Raw genomic sequence first — 22,125 nt, 5'->3', positions numbered from 1 at the left:
TTTTGTATTTTTAGTAGAGACGGGGTTTCACCGTGTTCGCCAGGATGGTCTCGATCTCCTGACCTCGTGATCCTCCCGTCTCGGCCTCCCAAAGTGCTGGGATTACAGGCTTGAGCCACCGCGCCCGGCCTAAAAGGCATCTTTTGCTTCTCATCTGTTCCTATACAATCACCTATGATTTTATGACTTTTTTTCTTTCCTTTTTCCTCTTCCCTTTCCTCCCATTATTTCAGTTGCATTTTCAAATTTTTTCAGGACATACACAGTTTATCGTTTTTCTGCCTTGTTTTTATTATTAGTTCTACAATTAAATACATAAAATGCTCACTTTGTGACCAGTCCTTTTGCTTAACGTTTCTTTAGTCATCCCTTGTTTAGATGGAGCGCAAGCCTGGATGTTCCATTGAATGTAATGGATCAGTGTCTCTCCTTTGCATCTAGAATTGTATTAGTTGTATACCGTTCTTGGCGGAATTGAGAACATAGTCAGATCATTTTCTGCGCCTGTGGTCCGGATAATGAACCTGGGTTGAGAAAGGGATTAGAACCCTCAGGAAAGATACATGTGTAAGTATTTTGTGAGTTCTTGCTTGTTCAGTTTTTTTTTTATTAGCCTCATTAGTTGAAGGACAGATTGGCTTGATATACAATCCTTTTTATTTAGCTTCTTTTCTTATTTTTAGTATTTATTTATTTGAGACAGGTTCTCACCCTTAGGCTTCTCGAGAATGATTTTCTACTAGTCTTGCTTTGTATGTTGCTTTGCTAAGTCTGATGCCAGGCTGATTCATTTTCTGATACCATTCTCTGATATCTTTTAGCATGGAGGCCTCAAAGATATCTTTCATATGCTTAAAGTCTAATAGTTTACTAGGTTACATTTTTGGGGTAGTTTGTTCTTGGTCACTTTTCACCAGTTGGCTCTTAAAATGTGTAGATTCAGGTCTTTTATTTTCAGGAAGTTTTCTTGGAGTATTAATTTAAATATTCTGTTTTAGTGTGTTGAATATCTTCTTCCAGAGTTTGATGTATATGTATCTTGGAGAGGTATATGTATTTCTAATTATACGAATATTTGATCTTCTTTGCCTAATTTCTGTTTTATTGACTTCAACTTTGACCCTTCATACTTCTTTTTAAATTTCACTTTCTTATGGTTGTTTTACTACTTTTCCTCAATGCCCTTTTTAAAATTTTCATCTGAATCTATTCTCCTTTGGATATCTTAATTCCTTCTGTACTATGACTTTTTCTTTTGTTTCTTTCCTGGGTTCAAGTCACTCCTGTTTCATTACTTTCTTTTCTTTTTTTCCTTTTCTATTTTTACTCTTGGGATCTTGAACTGTAAGAGGTCCTGAAACATAAATTTGAGAATTGTTGCCCCATACAGTAGTGGTTTACGTGGGGAGTTTCAGAAGTGCTGATGCCTTTGACCTAGTCTCAGAAATTGCGATGGTCTGAAGTGGCACATGGGCTTTGAAAATTTTAAATGATAGCCAGGAGACTGTAATGTTTGGAAACTTCACTGAGATATAGTTTGGATTGTGGTACATCATGTGCTTATGTAACTTATGTACTTACTATCTCGAAAGAGGTCTAAGTCAGTGGTTCCCAAGTTTTCAGAAAAGTGTCATCTGAAGATCATATTCATTTTTCATAGTTTGTTGCTAGTATGTAGAAATACAGTTAACTTTAAAAATAACTTTATTGTGGAACAATAGTAGACTTATCGGAAACACAAAAATAGTGCACAGAGATTCTATGTATTCTTTACCCAGCTTCCTCCAGTGGTAACATCCTACATAACTAACTAAAGTATAATATCAAAACTGCCCTTTTGGCTTTCTGAGCAGCACCATGGTGGTTGGCAAGAACAAGTGCCTTATGAAAGGAGGCAGAAAGGGAGCCAAGAAGAAAGTGGTTGATGCATTTTCTAAGAACGATTGGTATGATGTGAAAGCACCTGCTATGTTCAGTATAAGGAATATTGGGAAGACGCTAGTCACCAGGACCGAAGGAACCAAAATTGCATCTGATGGCCTCAAGGGTTGTGTGTTTGAAGTGAGTTTTCCTGATTTGCAGAATGATGAGATTGCATTTAGAAAATTCAAGCTGATTACTGAAGATGTTCAGGGCAGAAACTTCCTAACTTCCATGGCATGGATCTTACCCGTGACAAAATGTGTTCCATGGTCACAAAATGGCAGACAATGATTGAAGCTCGTGTTGATGTCAGGACTACCGATGGTTACTTGCTTTGTCCGTTCTCTGTTGGTTTTCCTAAAAAATGTAACAATCAGATATGGAAGACCTCTTATGCTCAGCACCAACAGGTCTGCCAAATCCGGAAGAAAATGATGGAAGTCAAGACCTGGGAGGTGCAGAAAAAGGACTTGAAAGAAGTGGTCAATAAATTGATTCCAGACAGCATTGGAAAAGACGTAGAAAAGGCTTGCCAATCTATCCTCTCCATGATGTCTTCGTTAGAAAAGTAAAAATACTTTAGAAGCCCAAGTTTGAATTGGGAAAACTCAAGGAGCTTCACAGTGAAGGCAGGAGTTCTGGAAAAGCCACTGGGAGCAAGACAGGTGCTAAAGTTGAATGAGCTGATGGATATGAACCACCAGTCCAATAATCTGTTTAAAGTTCAGACTTATAGTAATGGCAAGTAAAGAGTCCTAGTTGTGAAAAAAAAAAAAAAATCAAAAATGGGAAATTGACATTGGCACAATCTGTAGACTTTATTCAGATTTCACTAGTTTATACATGCACTCAGTTGTGTGTTCTGTGCAATTTAATCATGTGTATAGGTTCATGTAATCACTACCACATCAAGTTACAGAACTGTTCCATCAGCACAGAGGAACTCCCTTAGGTTTCCTCTTTGTAGTCACTGCAGTTGATTTCTTTATATTAATTTGTGTCATGTGACTTTGTTGAATTTGTCTTTTAATTCTAGTATTATTGTGGATTCCTTAGACTTTTGTATGTGTAGGATCATAAAATGTGTACTCATGAAATTGACTAGCAAGACAATTTTACCTCTTTTCCAATCTAGGTACTTTCTCCTCCTTTCCCCCCTTCTTTTCTTTCCTCCTGTCTTATTGCACTGGATAGAATTTCCTTTACAATATTGCATAGAAATTATAAGATTAGATATTCCTCCCTTGTTCCTGATTTCAGGGGGAAAGCATTCAGTCCTTCAGCATTAAGTGTGATGTTGTTTTCTTGTAGACGACTTATCAGGTTGAGGAAGTTTTATTCTAAGTCTAGGAGTTTTTAATCACTGTGATAAGTTTAATATAGTTGCTGCCTTAGCATCCATTTTAGGCCTAACATAAATTGTTTGTAACTCAGTCATGTCCTGTCACCTTTGGCCTAGTTAGAACCTACCCTCCCTGTGGTTGTTTGCAGTATGGCCTAATTGTGCCTCATCTCACTGACCCAAAATGCAACACACCATGAGCTGCCAACCACAGTAAAACCTAATGGTCATCCTCAGAGTCATGTGAATAAGTTCCCATTCACATTAGTTTTCTTTAACCGATTCACAACCCTTGAGGGAAAGCATAGGGAATAATGTCCCTTAACAAAGATGTAGTTCCACAGTTCTTTCTCCCTCTCCCTCCTGCTCCTTCCCTCTCCTGTCTCAGGACCTCCTGTCTGTCTCTGTTTGGCACTCTAACCTCTCTGGGACCTATGAGTAATAAACTTCTTTTGTTTCATGTATTTTGCTTTAGCTTCCTCATTGTGTCTCCGTTGACACGTATATACTGTATTGTTCTTGATATCATTTAACATCTTTTCTTTAACAAATCAATAATCATGAATGGATATTGGATTTTGGGAAATGCTTTTTCTATTGAGATGATCATATGATTTTGTCCTTTATGATAGTAGTTATTATATTGATTTTTGGAGATTAAGCCAACCTTATATTCTTGGGATACGTTTCCTTTTTTTTCTTTTTTCTTTTTTTGAGACAGGGTCTTGTTCTGTTGCCCAGGCTGGAGTGCCGTGGTGCAATCATAGCTCACTGTAACCCCAAACACTGGGCTCAGGTAAGCCTCACCTCAGCCTCCTGAGTAGCTTGGACTACTGGTGTGTGCCACTAGGACTGGCTAATTTTTAAAGTTTTTTTTAGAGATAGGGTCTCACTGTGCTGCTAAGGCTGGTCTTAAATCCTGGCTTCAAGTGATCCTCTTGCCTTAAGGAGAGAGAGAGAAACTAGATTAAAATACGAAAGTAAATAAAATATCCAAGCCTAGAGAAGGGGAAAGATAGTGATGACTATCATTAACAAATTAATTATAGTAATTATTTTTTGCTTATCATTAGTTAATTTTGGATAGCAGACAAATACATTCAAATATTTTAATAGTCTATGAAATATATAGGTGAGTAGTCTGGTTCTAGACACATGTTAAATTGAAGTGCCAAGGATAGGAAGTAAGGTTGAAAGTAGTGGCATTCTTTTACTGAAGAGACGTTTACTTTTTGGGTTGTTTTACATATATAATGGTATCTCACCTAGATTGTGTCACTTTGCCTAGTTTACTATTTCGTTTTTTGGTTTGTTTCAGTGGATTCCTGAAAGAGAAAAAAGAAACAACATGATTCTCTGTGTAACAACCCCCCGGACCCCCTCATCCAGTGTTGGTATAGACCCTTGTGTTTACCCTTTTTTTAAAACCAGAAGATGGCGCTCCTGGTGTTTAGTGTGAGCACTGAATATGCTTGGTCATCAGAAATGAATGAACTGGCAAGGGGAATGAATAAATGAGCCCAGAAAAAGCAAAACTGAATCATGCTGAAGATGCTTTCTAGGATGATGGTATTTCTGAAACCTTAAATCAAGCTTGTCCAACCCGTGGCCCATGGGCTGCATGTGGCCCAGAATGGCTTTGAATGCAGCCCAACACAAATTTGTAAATTTTCTTAGAACATTACGAGATTTTTTTTTTGAGTTTTATTTATTATTTACTTATTTTTAGCTCATCAGCTATCATTAGTGTATTTTATGTGTGGCCCAAGCCAATTCTTCTTCTTCCAGTGTGGCCCAGGGAAGCCAAAAGATTGGACATCCCCACCTTAGATATTGAAAATTAGAGGTGCCTGCATTTCCAGTAATTAAGACAATTCTTACTGTGCATTTTTTGTTTTTCCATTATCTTTCATTAAAAAAATCTGCAACTTTTACCTTTTAGAGTATTAGGATAGAATCTTTTGAATACGTCCAAAAGTTGGCTTTTGTGGTTTTCTTTTGTCAGAAGTGCTGTAGAATAATATAACTTAAAATACATGCAGTTCTCTGCTTCTCTCAAGATGTTCAGTTCTTTTTCAGAAACACCTGAATCTCAGTGAACGGTGCTAAACTTTCCATGGGCTTTGTCTAAAACTTGACAAGCATTAGATTAATATTTCTTTTTGTAGGTCCAATTAGCATTCAAATATTATTCCTGAAGTATTGGTTTTCGTATGTCACTTTTTTGTTGCTTGTTGATATTTTTGTTTTATTTTGGGAGCTGTCTAATTCTCAGGTCAAATTATTTCTGGTAGTTTTGAAATTTCTTTTCTCTTTTCTTTTCTTTTTTTTTTTTTGATACAGAGTTTTTGCTCTTGTTGCCCAGACTGGAGTGCAGTGGCACGATCTTGGCACGATCTTGGCTCACTGCAACCTCCACCTCCCGGGTTCAAGCGATCCTTCTGCCTCAGCTTCCCGAGTAGCTGGGATTACGGGCATGTGTTACCATGCCTGGCTAATTTTGTGTTTTTAGAAGAGATGGGGTTTCTCCATGTTGCTCAGGTTGGTCTCAAACTCCTAACCTCAGGTGATCCACCTGCCTCGGCCTCCCAAAGTGTTGGGATTACTGGCGTGAGCCACCGCACCTGGCATAAATTTCTTTTTTTTTTTGGGCAAGATCACACTCCTGTCACCCAGGCTGGAATGCAGTGGTACAATCTTGGCTCACTGCAAGCTTGACTTCTGGGCTCAGTTGATCCCCCCACCTCAGCCTCCCGAGTAGCTGGGATTACGGGCATGTACCACCATGCCTGGCTAATTTTTTGTATTTTTAGAAGAGATGGGGTTTCGCCATGTTGCCCAGGTTGGTCTTGAACTCCTGAGCTCAAGTGATCTGCCTGTCTTGGCCTCCCAAAGTGCTGGGATTACAGGTGTGAGCCACTATACCTGGTCAAATTTCTTTTTTTAAAGATTGTTTTGAAAGTATTGGTTGTGATAAAATAAGGAAACCGTATGTGAATGGATGGAATGTGGTTTCTTTTCCTAAGTTGAATAGAATTTGATTAATCTGGCTATCCTCAGAAGATTTTGCAAATTTCATTTAAATTTAAGTTAACAGAATTTCTGAAGTGACTCACACCTGTAATCCCAGCACTTTGGGAGGCCAAGGTGGGCAGATTGTGAGCTCAGGAGTTCGAGACCAGCCTGGGCAACACAGTGAAAACCCCGTCTCTACTAAAATACAAAAAATTAACCGGGCATAGCGGTGTGCACCTGTAGTCCCAGTTGCTCAGGAGGCTGAGGCAGGAGAATTGCTTGAACCTGGGAGGTGGAGGTTGCAGTGAGCCGAGATCACACCACTGCACTCTAGACTGGGCGACAGAGTAAGACTCTGTCTCAAAAAAAAAAAAAAAAAAAGAAAAAAAAAGCCTACCCCACAGTGTTGTACTTAAAGAGTATACTTAAGTAAGAGAATGTAAATAATAAATAAAGTGCTTAGTACTGGGCTGAGAATAGAAAATTTCCCAGTAACTGTCAGAGTAAAGAAAGCAGCAATAGAGAGAAAATCCCTAAGAAACCTTCAGATCTGTGTGTGTGTTTTGAGACCATACCTTGGAAGAGAGGGCAAAAATAATGTAGGTCTCTCTTTTAAGCTATTAACATGTATTCTAATAGGATAGATACCTTGAGAGCATAATTAGTCAGTAAGAAAGATAATGACAGGCACCTCTACGGATGTTTAAAATGGGGACAGAAAGAAATGAATGCTAAAGTAATCATTTGAAGCCTAGGGTCTTAGTGGAAAGATAGCAACAGCCATGGTAAAGCAGTTTGGACAGAGTTACTGTGGATAGCATCTATCAGTTTTGATAAGAGTACATGTTTGCATAATGATTTATGGGTTAAGTGTCTTTAGTTATGTGATCTCATTTGATGTGTACAATACCATAAGGTGGCTTATTATTCAGATGACACTGGTCACATGGGGACAAGTTCCAAAGGGAGCAAGCAAGGACAGAAAAAACAATTATTTTCAGTAATGAGTAAGAAACAGAAAGGTTCTTATGGTCACAAATGGCAAGTGAACAGTAAAGCTGGTTCAAGAAATCCAGATTCTAGTCTAGGGCTCCTTCTCCTGTAGTGTTTATTATTTTGTTTTTACTCAAAATGGAAGTACTTAAAGATGCAGAGTGGCTCATAATTAGAGTAGGCAGAAGTGGGGGTGAAGCTAAGAGTCGAAGGCTCCTTAAACCCAAATAAGAGTTATTTTCTACTAGGTAGTATCTTTCATTGAAAATTCCTTATTTCATTGAACATTTTTTTTATTATGAATTTGATTTTATTACTTTGACCCATTTTTCAGAAGAATGACCCTAAGCACACTCCACTGTGGTGTTTGTACTTTACCCTCAGTATTTCATTTCTAGAACATCCTTTTCCCACTTCTTTAAGCCTTGAAAGCCACTCTGGCTTTGTTGGAGTGTGCTTTTGTGATCAGGAGGCTACCTAAAGCCTATTTCAGTCTCTTCAAATAGCCACAACAGCAGCAGATAGTAACAGGAGTCAGCAGTGTGGTTGCCACTCAAGTCACCCAAAAAGTTTGCAGTGCAGAAGCCGAAATGGCTTACCAGAGATGTGATCACTTAAAAAGGTACTGAAAATTCAGTTCGGTGAAGTGTATTTGGACTCAGTGCATTGGACCTGTGACTTCCTGTAATGTGTACTTAGTCCCCTAACTTCTAAGTGGTACCTCCCCCACCTCCCTGGAGGGGAAAAAGATACACACTTGGTTTTGCAGGATTAAGGAGATCAAACAAGCATCTAACGAAGACACTTCCTTCCAGGTACCTCTTTCTTCCCTCTCATCATAGATTAATCACTTAGTTGCAAGGGACCAGTAAGTTAACAGAATGGTGAACCTTTTCCTTTTCCTAGTGCTTTTGCTGGGTGACTAGTGGTCTCTGCTGGAACACAGATGAACCATCTCAAGGTTATGAAAATTCCTGACTGTGGCAAATATGAAAGAATGTCTTTTTTATTCCCGGGAAATACTCACGAAGACTTCTTCTCTAAGATGCTTATTTGTAAAGTAAAAAGGTGACATTAATTTCCAGTGCTATGCAGTGAACACAGTTTTTGTGGAAACTAGTCCTGGGATTTGAAATGAAGACTGTGTGGTCACTGTTAATCTGTATTGATAAACACACTGAACTTTATTGAGAGTTCTGGTCGTTAACCAATGGAATTACTAGTATTATAGAAGTTTGTTAAGGATGGCTTATTGGAGTTGACTTGTAATTTCAGTCATTTCTTTGTAATTACCAGGTAAAATATAATTTGTCTTGAGTTTAATTATTTCTGTAAGTTAAAATAGGGAATTTGTAAAGCATTCCTCAGTTTTGTGTTCAGTTATCTAGGAAACATTCACAGGCAGCGAAGAAAGATGTGAGATAATTCTTCAGAAATTTTAGTTGCTAGCGGTTGTGTGTTGAAGGCATATACGAGACAAGCAGTTTTGGAATTTCTTGCAAAGTCAGTATTGCCCTGTAGGTCGACCTTACAGAAAGTCCTTACTGTGTGTTTCAAAGTCTTCTTTGTAAATTAAAATATGAAAACTGTTGTTACTCTGCTGACAGTTCTGGTAACTCATGCTAACTACATAGTCAAGGGAGTGGAGGAATACAGCTGGCATTCCATCGTCTGGAAGGAGAGTAGTGAGATGGCCGATCCCCTCTGACTCAGCTGTCACCGTGGCATAAATAATAGCATTTTCCCAAGCAATACCCTGGAATGCAAAAAGAAAGAAAAACGTTAAAAAAAAAAAAAGTGGACTGAGATGAAGAAAGCCAATTTATAGCTGTAATAAATAATATTTTGTGTCAAAAAGGAAGAACAAATTGACAAGAACTTGGAGAAATACCAGCTATGGATAAAGGGAAATAAAAATGATGAAAATCCAGATGGTATAGAGCTAAAGATCCAAATGTAAACAGCAGCTGATTACATTAATTACCTTGTGAGTGAAGTCCCTCACTGAGCTGATATGCTGTTACATTAGTGTTTTCAGGTTTTGGGTTGAATCACTTAGGTATGCCTACACACTAGGTTTGAGAAAAATCATAGGGTTAGCTGTGCTTTCCTTATAGTGACAAGTTAAATAACTATAATTTTATTGTACTCAGTCATATGGAGAGATTTGAAGACTGAAGCATAATTCTATGTTACCGCTAGTTGGTAAGCAGATGTCCTTACCTCATGGTCTCTTTGACTAAGTTAGATTGTAAGCTTCTGGAAGGCAGTAGACTGTTCTTCATCTCAGGTTTGGTTCCATATAGTAGGGGCTCAGAAGTCTCTGTTGATGTTATAAATTTGATAAGTGTTCACTGCCGAACCTGCATGTTGGCGGTAAGACCATATAATCCCAGAACAAGCCTAGAAAATCCTTTTGACTTGTATTGCTTTGCTGTGTCTATCTTCTGCTAAAATTAAACTGTAACCCCCCCCAAATGCATAATAAAAGCCCTTGCCTTATGTGTGGCTGACAGTTTCTAATGTGAGTGGAGGTAATAGCTGAGGATGGTGCTGTAGAAAACTTACTTCATAGGCCTAGGAAAGAAAGGATTTTGTTAGATGACTTGATTTTAACTGTATTAAAAGCTTCCTTTCAAGTGGTTTGGAATTGCATGGAATAGAGTGCTGTACTTGGGTGTCACAGAGCCCCAGGTTTGTGGATAGAATTATGATGCCCCAAAAAGACCTCATTTGATATATAATCTTGATTTTGTTTATAGAATTTTCTGTAATGAAGTAATATTTGATTTTTTTCAAGTAGTTTAATATTTGTCCTTTATTGTTTTTCAATAATGTTTTGAAAGACGTTTTCTTCTTCAAGATTGTTAAAAATTTTTTGTGTATTTCTTTTCGCTCTTTATTGGTTTTATTTTGTACATTTTTGCTATTAATACACCTGAAACTTCTTTTGGTATAAGGGGGAGAGTGAGGACTCAATTTGATTTTTTTCTCCTAATGAGTATCCAGTTGTTTCAATAGCATTTAACCAGGAACTCTTACCCTAGGGATTTAAAATGTCACATCCATCTTATGCTGAGTTCCTATATATACTTTGTCAGTTTCTACATTTTCTAGTCTATTCCATTATAGGTTTATTTATTCACACTATTTTAATTATTGAAGCTTTATAATGTTTTAATATCTGATAGGGGATGTTCTCTACCCTTATTCTTTTTCAGAATTGTCTTGTCTGTCTTTGTTTGCTTTTCTATAAGAACTTTCAAGTCGGCTTGTCTAGTTCCTAAGAGAATTGTCAGGGCTACTTGAGAAACACCTGCCCTCCATGATCAGTTCTAAGAGCCCCATCTGTATTATAAATCTGGAGACTGGGTTTTAGACCTTATTCTGACATTAACTGGCTCTGTAATAAAAAGATTAAATTCATGTTTTAGTATTTTGTAGATGTTTGCAGGTGCTTTTAAGAGAGTTATTTTGTACTGACAGGTTTTTTGGTTTCTATGTTCTCATCATTAGATAGAGTGATTTAAAAAATCCTCAGTTTTAGTCTGGTCAAGATGGCAAAACCCTGTCTTTACCAAAAATATAAAAAATTAGCCAGGTGTGGTGGCACACCCCTGTTGTAGTCCTGACTACTTGGGAGGCTGAGGCAGGCGGATCACTTGAGCCTGGGAGGTGGAGGTTGCAGTGAGCCAGGATGGTGCCACTGCACTCCAGCCTGGGTGACAGAGTGAGACCCTGCCTCAAAAAAAAAAGAAAAAAAGAATCCTCAGTTTTTTGGTTTTGTTTTGTTTTGTTTCAGTATTGCAGAGGGGTCCTCATACTTGGAAAAATTGGAAACAACTGAATTAGAGTTCCCGAAACTGGTTTTTTGTTTTTTTTTTTTTTAAATTCAATTCTAAATAAATAAAAGGTGGTGTATCATCAGTCCAATCAAGGATTGAATTTAAGTCTTTGTAGCCACTGAAAGGGCTACTCAGTGGAGGGAAACTACAGAAATGGCTCTTGCTAAGATCATTTGTCTGTTTCTTTTCCTCTGTAACCAGTTGGTGTTTTGAAAGGAAGCATATTGTCTAGATTTTCAGAGTTCTCCAAAAACAGGATGGGGGAGTATCATTTTTGAAGTGTGTAACATGATTGTATCTACAGCAGAATTAAGTGCTTTGAAAGCTTAAATTATTTGCGTTGTCATAATTGACTATTGTGATGGAAATAAGTGTGTATATCTTCTTTGCTTTTTGGGTGTTGTTAGATTGAGAGCTGCTGGACAGACTGATGGGTTCATGGGAGAAGACAATCAAGGGGGTGCTAATTCTCTAAACTCAAACTTGACATTTTGAAGAGTACATCAGATCCGTAGCTTGTATAATTCTGTAACAAACTGATGAAAATAATGGAACAAATGAAGAGGAAAAATTGGTCTTCATCTGTTGGTGAATGTCATTAACTATTAAATTAAAATGAGTTTTTAAAATGAAGAGACCAAAAGTTTTTTTGTCTCTTTTGGAAAGTCACATTGAGGATTCCTTGATTTATGATTGCTATGGGACTTAAAAAGAAAAAAAACAAAAAAATTCAAAACCAAACCCTAAAGAAAAGTTTACCAGCAACTCCATAATCCCATCAAGAATAATATTGTGCGGTAGAGGGTGAGGTTTGGAATTTGTTGACTCTAGTTACACAAGAGTCAGTCTATTAAATAACTGTAAATAATGCTCTTAAGCAGAAGTAAATATGATAATCAGATAAGCTGATAGAAATTACTGTTCTTCAAATCAGAAAGATGAGAAGGAAGGTTAGGAAAAACAAGAATTTAAGCAGAAAATAACCCTAGTGTGTAAGTTTGAAAAATTCAAAGTAGAAGTCGGTTTATTGAATCCTCAAATACTGTTTGTATGCTAAATAGAAATAGAGGCAGGATGACTTAATGTGATGTGAGGTTTATGTTTTCACTGTTGAAAAACACACATGACCAGACCAAATCAGAACCACACAATCCCAATTCCAGATTCCTGGGAGGGAAACCTGGCCCATTTTAGGTAGTGTCTGTCCCCATTCAGTCAGCTGTGGCCAGGAAGTTGGGGGAAGAGATTAAACCCTACTTGTGTTTTTACCAGAGTCAAATAGTATCCCCAGATCGGCTTCTGTTTCAGTTATCATCACAGATTACATTTTAGGAAGTGTGTGTATATTTTTCCTCTAGATTCTAATTTGATCTTGTCAACCCTTTTGTTGTTGGAAAGTGCGTAACAGTTTACTTCTGCCAGTAAAGTGTCAGAGAGTACCTGTGTCCCTCCCCATCCTGGCCAGTACTGAGATTTTTCATATGTTTAATCTTTGGTCGTCTAACAAGTTAAAATAGCATGGCATTGCAGCTCTGATTTGTATTTCTTCTATAACTTATTTATTTATTTTTTAAGACAGAGTCTCACTCTGTCACCCAGGCTGGAGTGCAGTGGCATGATTATGGCTCATTGCCGCCTTGACCTCCTGGACTCAAGTGATTCTCCCACCTCAGCCTCCCAAGTAGCTGGGGCCACAGGCACATACCACCACACCTGGGTTGTTGTTGTTTTTTTTGTTTTGTAGAGATGGGGTTTCACCATGTTGCACAGGCTAGTCTCGAACTCTTGGGCTCAAATGATCCTCTTGCCTCAGTCTCTCAAAGTGCTGGGATTATAGGCATGAGCTACTGTGCCTGGTCCTGTATTTCTTTATATTGCATGAGGTTGAGCATTCTTCTATGTCTGCTTTTCAAATACTCAGTAGATGGATAGTTAACTCGGTTCCTTTCTGTTTTTGTTCAACCAAATAGGTGCACTATAGGGTGTTTTCTCTTTTGTGAGAGTATTAGTTTGGAAGAAGTTTCAGCTAGTTCTGTCAGATATGAAGTTTAGCACTAAAAATGGTTCCTCTCAGAACTGAGTAATGTGGAGTGGAGGAGGCAGTGCCTGGAGAGCATTGAAGGAAGAAGTGGCCACTGAACAGGGTGTCATGGTGGGAATTGCTGTGATTGCTAGATAGCAGAACTTAACTGCAAATTGAGCCCAGCAGGGATGGACAACCATATGGCTTAGAAAGTGACTTATGTAGGCAAATGGTAAAGTCTTACTGAGGCTTAGTGATGGCAGCCTGATGTAGCATCACCAATAGATGCATTTGTATGAGGGGTCTTGCTGTTTTGGCTTTAGTTGGATGTTAAGAATAAATTAGGTACCGTGATAATACTTTGAGAATGATTTTTGACTATATCTAGTATTTAAAGCTTTTCTTTAGTTATTTCTCCAAAGCACAACAGAGTTCGGCAGATATATATATGTGCACTTAAAATAAAATGAAAGATAATGCAGTTAGTGTAGGTTGGGGTGTAGGATACCTTCTGCCTCTGAGGGAATGTCAGACCTCTTGCTTTGGATTGTTTTGAACAGCGGTAAACATGTTCACACATGTTAAGTGAGCAGTGCCATCCTGATTCTTGCGTTAGTTTCTTGAATGGCCATCCCCCATTGCTGGCCTTAGGCCAGGGCAGATGAAGGTTCACCTCATGAGCTCAGTGTACAGGAGGGAATGGAAAACACGAACATGCTTTTGCTTTTCTATGTGTAACTTCCCCTTCCCCTTTGAAACCAATTCTTTTGGAAAGCTGCAACTGAAGACCCATATCTGAATAGCATTCTAACAGTATTTCTCATTAATATGCTTTGTCAGTCCTCAGTTTGTAAGACATTGTCAGAATGTTCTTGGTTTGAAGCCTGGATGCTTTGATTTCCCGTCGCGTTAATTTCCATCCTGTTAATTTTTTATTCGTGACCCTCTGCTGAGAAGCTCCCCCAACACCTGTTAAATCACAGAGAAAAAAGTAAAATTTGTGGTATTTTTAGTTATTTCTGTGCTAATAAGATTGCCACCTCTTACTCTCTGTAAAAATGTAACATGGTATTTACTTTAACTCCAGTAATAGTTTTGAATTTTGACCTTTTTTTTATTTGAGAAAAAAGAAACCCGAAAGAAGATGGAAAATAGATTATTCAGTTTAAATTTCTTTTTCTCTTTAAATGTCTTTCCTCCTACAGATGTCACCTTTAAATGTGAGTCTTAAGCCGGAAGTATGCCCTATAAATCTACTCACAAAAGTAATCTGGATGGAATTTAAGCACAGGCAGATCTCGATGAGATTGTTAGGTGAGATCACCAAGGGAGGGCACACAGAGAAAGGGTCCAAATCAATATGTCAAAAGTCTGCTAAGCTAATATTTCTCTGGGTTCTTCTATGTAAAATGTGGGAATGAAATGCCACATACACTTCGTCCTGTCAGCAGTGAGTTGTTGCACACCTAGTGTGTTCCATGCACTGATCTGGGCACTGGGACAGTGAGTTACTGCACACCTACTGTGTTCCATGCACTGGTCTGGGCACTGGGACACATCAGTGAACAAAACCTCAAAAAAATCCCTGCCCTCACAAAGCTGGCATTCTAATGGGAGAATTAGGCAGTAAAGGAGACAAATTAATAGATTATTCCCACGTAGCACATTAGAAGATAATAGATAGTAATGGAGAGAACGAAATCATTTAAAAGGGGTAAGGAAGTTCAGGACTTGCAGTTTTAATTGGGGTGAGGCAGAGGTAATATTTGGGCAGAGATTTGAAGGAGGTATGAGGGACTGAGCCATGGCAGTGTGGGTGGGTGGGGAGGAACATTCCAGGAGAGATGGTAGCAAGTGCAAAGGTGTTGGTGGGCTGCTCTCTAGTGTGTGTGTTCAGTGAGAAGACCTGCAGTAGAGGGAGGGAGGGAGAGGGAGAGAGTAAGAGATGAGGACAGAGTGGTAAGGGGAGGGAAGGAAGCAGGTCATGTGACTCTCTTAGGTCACCGTAAAGGTTTTAGATTTTCATCACACCATGTGTGTCGAGTGGCCGGCCACCAGAGGGTTTGAAATGGAAGAGAGATGTGATCCAACTTCTTGGGCAGAAATTCTCTAGCTTCTTAGGAGAACAGTCTGTTGGGGAACAGAGAGTAAAGTGGAGACCAGCCGAGAGGCTTGGATGAGGATGGAAGCAGTTGAGGTGGGGGAAGTAACGTTAGGATTTTGATGTATTTAGAAGGTGGAACCACTAGTAGGATTTGCTGGTAGATCTGACAGTGAGGGAGGGAAATTAAGGATGCCCAGGATTTTTGACTTGAGCAGCTGAGATATATGGGGTTGCCATGAACTGAGAGGGGGAGACCATGAGCTCCAGATTGCTGGGGGACGTCAGGAGTTCAGTTTTGGGCATGTTGGATTTCATATTAGGGTTGTGTATTAGACATCCACATGAAGATACTGAGTTAGCTGTTGGGTATCACGGAAAGTGGTCTGGCCTGGAGCTGAGAATTTGGGAGCTGTCAGGATATATGTGGCATTTAAAACTGTGAGATCAGGAAAGGAGGGAGTAGGGATAGAGAAGAGAAAAGGTCTGAGTACTGAGTTGTAGGTGCTTGAGGTTGGAGATGCGGGCACTGGTGACTATACTTGGTCACCCCTTAAGGTACTTGTGTCCCTGCCGGGCTCAGTGTGGTGTGTTAATCCCATGCACTCAGCTGTTGCTTCAGAATGGATGTCTGGCTCTGGAGAAGACACTAGGTAGTCATTCAAAAGGACCTCAAAGGAGCAGGCGAGTTTTTTTTTTTTCTTTCTTTCTTCCGCAGTGATTCTAGATTATTTTGGGCTTTGCTTGATTTCTGGACCAATAAGCTTTGCTGAACCACAGTTTTAATGAAGTTCATGATATCACCAACCTCTACAGACTGATTTATTTAACTGACTAATCTCTAATAATAAAATATTTCACCCTGACAGCTGACTTTTTAGGAAGCCTATGATTAATGTTAGTTTGAGTAATACTGAATTTTCAGGAAAGATTCTAGAATATTGGAAATATTTTTGTGTTTTTTTTGAGGGAGTGAATCTCAGTTTTACTCATGAATTTTATGGTAATTTTACCTTACAGTGTGTCTTAGCTCAGGCTGCATAACAAAATACCACAGCCTGTCTAGCTTAAACAACAGAGATTTTCTCACAGTTCTGGAGGCTCTGAAGTCCAATAACAGTTCCAGCAGGGTTCACTTCCCGGTGAGGGCCATCTTTCCGGTTTACCTGCGAGTTCTTTGTCCTCAGATGGCCTATCTTCTGAGTGGGTGCAGAGTGTGAGTTTGGTATCTCTTATTCTAAGGCCATAGGTCCCATAGGATCTGGGTCCCACCCTGTAACCTCATGTAACCTTAATTACCTCTATAAAGGCCCTGTCTCTGAATGTATCACGTCAGGGATGGGAGCTTCTACATGATTTTGGTGGATTATACACAATTCAGTGTACAATACAATGTTTTCTCAATTTCTCTACCTCTAATAGGAAGACATTCTTATCAGTGTCTTGTCAGTTGTCTGTTCCAGGGTAAGTTTTTCAGGATAAATGTCATTGAACTCTGTATGCGTGTGCCTGTCTCTGTGTGTTAAGCATACATGGGTTATTTTCTAAGGACATTTCTGTAATGTTACACAACTTGTGGCAATATTTATAGTGATTTTCTTCAGTTTAGACTTTGCACAAATGTTTAAGCAGTCTAATATTTTTATTTTAGGAATTGGTTTTTGAGTTCCTGTAGCATTTGAGTACTGTTTCTAGGGGATGTTATGATTTTAAGGGAGTCCCTGCCATGCAATATTGGTTCAGTGAATGGGTGAATGAATTTAGGTGAATGTGGGTGGGGAGTGGGGGCATTGTACTGTAATGAAAGTGGAAATACAAAAAATATCATCTTAGCTTGTTTATGGAAGGGTCGTTTATCTTGCAAAATTTTCTACCTTTAGCATTACTGAGGAATTCATTTTGGTCCAAACGGACTTGGCAGAAGCATGGTCTTCCCTCAGCATACTGCTTGCCGGTGCCTCCTGAGTTTTTTGGTTTGAGGATGAGAAAGATGAAAGGTTGTGAAAGCTCTGTCTCGTGAATATGCTGAAGATCAAATCATAAAGTACCCAAACACTCTGTTTATAATTTTACCTTTATTTTTCTAGGCCATTTACCAAACCACCTGAAATTTGCTTTGTTTTAAATTATTATTATTATTATTTACTGTTAATCTTGTGCTTTATGTCTTTAAATTTAACTTCAGGTATTTTTATATAATTGATAATATTTTATTATGTCACTGTTTTGTGTCTTAGCATTTATTTCATGTCATATTTTCTTGCAGATTTATTTATTTGCCCTTTTTAAGTCACATTCCAGTGGAATCCAGGGTCCGTAAAAACAAGGAATTGTCTGCCTTTTACTGCATTTTATATTCAGCACTTAGGTACTAGCATATAGTAGGCATTCAATAAATATTCTTGCATAAGTAAATCCTGTAGACACTACTTTGTATGCTTTTCCATTTAGAGTCATGTCAGAAAAATGTTATCACATAATTATCAAGTCTTCTAAAATACTGCATAGGTCATTACATAATAATTTATAGATCTAACATAGTTTGCTTTAAATCAGTTCCTTCATTTGGCTGATTTAGTTGCTTCTGTGTGTTATTACATAAATAACACTGAAGGGAACATCTTTGTGTACAAATCTTTGTCCACATTTGTGTTCATTCCGTTATTCATATATTACTGTATTACTAGAAGAAGAATTAGTTACATTGATTTAAGTAATTTAAGGCTCTTAACATATAATGACAACAAAAGTATTCCAATTTATACTTTTTAAAGTATGAATTTTCAGACGGCCTTTTTCTCCTGGAATTTGATTCTTATGCTATTTTCTTCTCATTTTGTATTTACTCCCCTTGGCAATCCCATCAAATGCTCTTCTAGTCCTTCAGTTCCAGCGAGGGCTAATTTATGGCCTCTGCTCCAGGCTGTATCTCTGCATTTGTTAGATATCTGGAGGTTCCACCTGTACCTCAAGATCACCGTCTCCAAAAGTGTAATTATTATTTTTTCCATCAAAACCTGCTCCTTACTGTTCTATTCCCTTTTGAGATAAATGAAGGTAAAATCTTTTCAGCACTGAAGTTGGAATTGTGGGCATGATCCTCAGTTCCTCCCTTTCCTCTTGATCCTCAGCTAGCTTGTATATGCCCTTTGACTCCTGTGCTCCTGGCTGCTGCCTTGGCCTCAGCTTACTACCGTCTCCTTTCTGGACTGTTGTATTTCTCCCCAGTTCTAGCTCCTATGTCGCTTTCCCCGAGTACATCATTCATACTGCCAGAGTTACCTCCCTGGAACGCCTGTCTTCTATTTCCTTTCCTAAGTAAATTCAGTTCCTTCCAACTCTCCCGGTTACTTGTAGATCCTCCTTATTTGACAGGGGCTTTTTGGGCTCTACCTGTCCATCCCCAGTCTGTCTTCTGTCATTTCCTGGGGATTTTTCTTCCTCCTCCTCCTTGGGTCTCTTGAGCTCTTGGAGGTCCACATGTATGTCTTCCTCATTCACTCCTCTGTGGCTGCTCTCTCTCCGGCAGACGCTTTGCCTAGAATACTGTCCCTCACTTGTTCATTTAACATTCATCTTCAGATTCAGCTCTGGGAAGTCTTTCTTTACCTACCATTTCCCAACAACAACTTCCTTTTCTGTATAACCACCAGCAGTGTATAAGTACCTTGATAACATAGTCTTCAGTATCATTTGTTGCTAATATTTATGTGTAGGTTTGTATCATAGATAGTATGAGTGTTATTTGTCTTTGATCCCATGGCACTTACCATAAAGACTTGCAGAAAAGATATTTAACAAATGTTAGTTGAACAAAGGAATATCTCAGGAGGGACACACTTAATGTCTTTTGGTGTTCTTTCTTCCTGTTTCTGTCTGATACTGTTTCCATTCAGTCTGAAGAACTTCAGCATCTTTTTAAATATGGATCTGCTCAGCTTTGGCTTGTCAGAAAATGTCTTTATTTTGTCTTCCTTTTTAAATATTAAACCTTTTATTTTTATATAGTAATAATCTCAGAGAACATGGCGTAAAAAACTTCACAGTCCCATGTACCCTTTCCCAGCTTCCCCAAAGGTGACATCTTTTATAGCTTGTAGTATAATACAGAAATCAAGAAATTGATACTGGTACGTACCAATGACTTTATTCACTGTTCGCTATATTTTAAACTACAGGTGTGTGTGTGCGAGTAGGTAAAGTTCTCTGCAGTTTTATCATATGTGTAGATTCTTAAAACCACTGCCACCATCAAGATACAGTACTGTTCCATCACCACAAAATCTCCCTTATGCAATTTCTTTGTACTGTCAGCCATCCTGTTCCTTGTCCCTGGCCCCGTTCTTAATCTCTATTAGTTGTGTCATTTTCAGAATGTTATATATATATACATGAAATCATACCATGTTTAACCTTTTCCGATGTACTTTTTTCACTAAGCAAGATGTCCTTGAGGTCTATCCAGGTTGTTTTATGTATCATTTGTATTGCTGAGCAGTTTACAGTTGTATGGATATACCAGAGTTGGTTCAACGGTCCACACAAACAACATTTGCACTGTTTGTACTATTTTGCTATTATGAGTAAAGCTGCTATGAACATTTGTGTACAGGTTTTGTATGAATATATTTTCTCTGGGATGAATACCCATGAATGTGATTATTGGCAAGTTAATTTTTGGTTTTGTAAGAACCTGCCAAACTATTTTCCAGAGTAGCTGTACTATTTTACATTTTCACCAGCAGTGTATAAGTGATCCATTTTCTTTGCATCCTCACCAGACTTTGATATTATCACTGTTTATTGTAACTGTTCTAACCTGAATGTAATGATACCTCATTGTGGTTTTAATTTGCATTCCTCTAATGCCTAATAATGTTGACCATCTTTTCATCTGCTTATTTGCCATCTGTGTATCCTCTTTGGTGAAATATTTATTTTTTTTCACTCATTTCATAATTGGATTGTTTCCTTTTTTTTTTTTAAAGCTAGTTTTGAGAGTTCTTTCTTTAGTTTTTTTTATTAGACAATCTTGTATGACAGTCATTTTCCCCACACCTCAGCATTCTAAACATGTTAGTTCATCATATTCTGACTTTAATTATTTTTGATAAAATTTAGCCTTCGTAAATGTTGCCCTTATTGCAGTTTTCTACAAGTCATATGTCTCGTTTTCCTCTGGTTGCTTTGAGTATTTCCTCTTCGTCTTTGGTTTTTAGCACTTTGGCTATGATGTGCCTTGGTGTGATTTTTCTTTGTATTTACTATCTTTGGATTTAATGAGCTTTTTCGATCTGTGGGTTGATGTCCTTCATTACATTTGGGAAATTATCAGATTATTATTTTCTTAAGATATTTCTTTTATCCAGTTCTCTCCTTGTCTTCTGGGACTCCAATATATTCAAGCCATTTATTATTTCTCAGCCCTTGGACAGTTTTCTTGTTTGTTTTCCATTTTTCTCTCTCTGCAACTCATAGAACCACCTTCTGCTATGTCCAGTTTTCTGTTAAGCTCATCGAATGAGTTCTTTCTTTCTGAAATTGTAATTTCCATTTCTGGCTTTTCTGTTTACCTGTTTAGTTATTTTACTCTGATGAAATCCTTCACCTGCTCATCTTCCTCACTAAGTCTTTTAGTACATTTATTCATGGTTATGTCTACTGGTTGCAACATCAGGATCATATATGGGTGTACCCTCTGCTGACTTTTTGAAAATGGACCATGTTTGTCTCCTCCTTGTGTCCCATTATTTCTATTTATTATTATTATCTTTGCTTTTTTTGAGACATCTCACTTTGTCACCCAGGCTGGAGTGCAGTGGTGTGATCTCATCCCACTGCAACCTCTGCCTCCTGGCTTTAAGCCATTCTCGTGCCTCAGCCTCCTGAGTAGTCGGTATTACAGGTGTGTGCCAGCACGCCCGGCTAATGTTTTGTATTTTTAGTAGAGGTGGGGCTTCGCCATGTTGGCCAGGCTGATCTCGAACTCCTGGCTTCAAGTGATTCGCCCGCCTGGGCCTCCCAAAGTGCTGGGATTACAGGCATGAGCCACTGTGCCTGGCCCCATGATTTTTTATTGTGTGCTGGACATTAAGAACAATGTAGACTGAGGAATATCTGTCCCGGCTTGCCCTTCCTTTTGTCACACTGTTAATGTGGGCACTGAGCTGGATCTGGGCTTCGAAGTAGCATGAGAGTCAATTTACCGTTGGATTCACATAGTTTGAGAGGGGGATCACGAATTTGTTTTTGGCAGTTTTCACTCCAAACCCCAGTAAGATCTTGGAGATCTCTTTATGCCTCAGAGCCAAGCTGCCAACTTTCTGAACGGTGGGAGATTTCTCTTTGTTTTATAGCTTGGCTGCCAGCCTTTCTGGACACTGGAGAGTTAGTTATACTCTCCATGGCTTTCGGCTCCTCAGAAGGTATCTCTTTGCCCTGCTCTTTTTTATTTTATTTATTATTATTTATATTTTGAGACAGAGTCTTGCTCTGTCACCCGGACTGGAGTGCACTGGCACGATCTTGGCTCACTGCATCCTCCGTCTGCAGGGTTCAAATGATTCTCTTGCCTCAGCCTCGTGAGTAGCTGGGATTACAGGTGCATGCCACCGTGCCTGGCTAATTTTTGTATTTTTAGTAGAGATGGGGCTTCTCCATGTTGGTCTTGAACTCCTGACCTCTGGTGATCACCCGTCTCGATCTCCCAAAGTGCTGGGATTATAGGCGTGCGCCGCCGTGCCTGGCCTGCCCTGCTCTTTTCTTTTCTTTTTTTTTTTTTTTTTTTGAGACGGAGTCTTGCTCTGTCACCCGGGCTGGAGCGCAGTGGCTGATCTTGACTCACAGCAACCTCTGCCTCCTGGGTTCAAGCAATTCTCCTGCC

At 38.7% G+C, this 22,125-nt stretch overlaps 1 pseudogene; it reads left to right on the top strand.

The window, feature by feature from the left end:
- Nucleotides 1-1,857: 1,857 nt before the first annotated feature.
- LOC105523597 lies at nucleotides 1,858-2,644 on the top strand (annotated as a pseudogene).
- The last annotated feature ends 19,481 nt before the right edge of the window (nucleotides 2,645-22,125 follow it).

The sequence above is a fragment of the Colobus angolensis genome, unplaced genomic scaffold (assembly GCF_000951035.1).
Source record: "Colobus angolensis palliatus isolate OR3802 unplaced genomic scaffold, Cang.pa_1.0 Scaffold113, whole genome shotgun sequence".
Taxonomy (NCBI): domain Eukaryota; kingdom Metazoa; phylum Chordata; class Mammalia; order Primates; family Cercopithecidae; genus Colobus; species Colobus angolensis.
The sequence above is the reverse complement of the archived record's forward strand: the minus strand, read 5'-3'. Positions and strand labels throughout refer to the sequence as shown.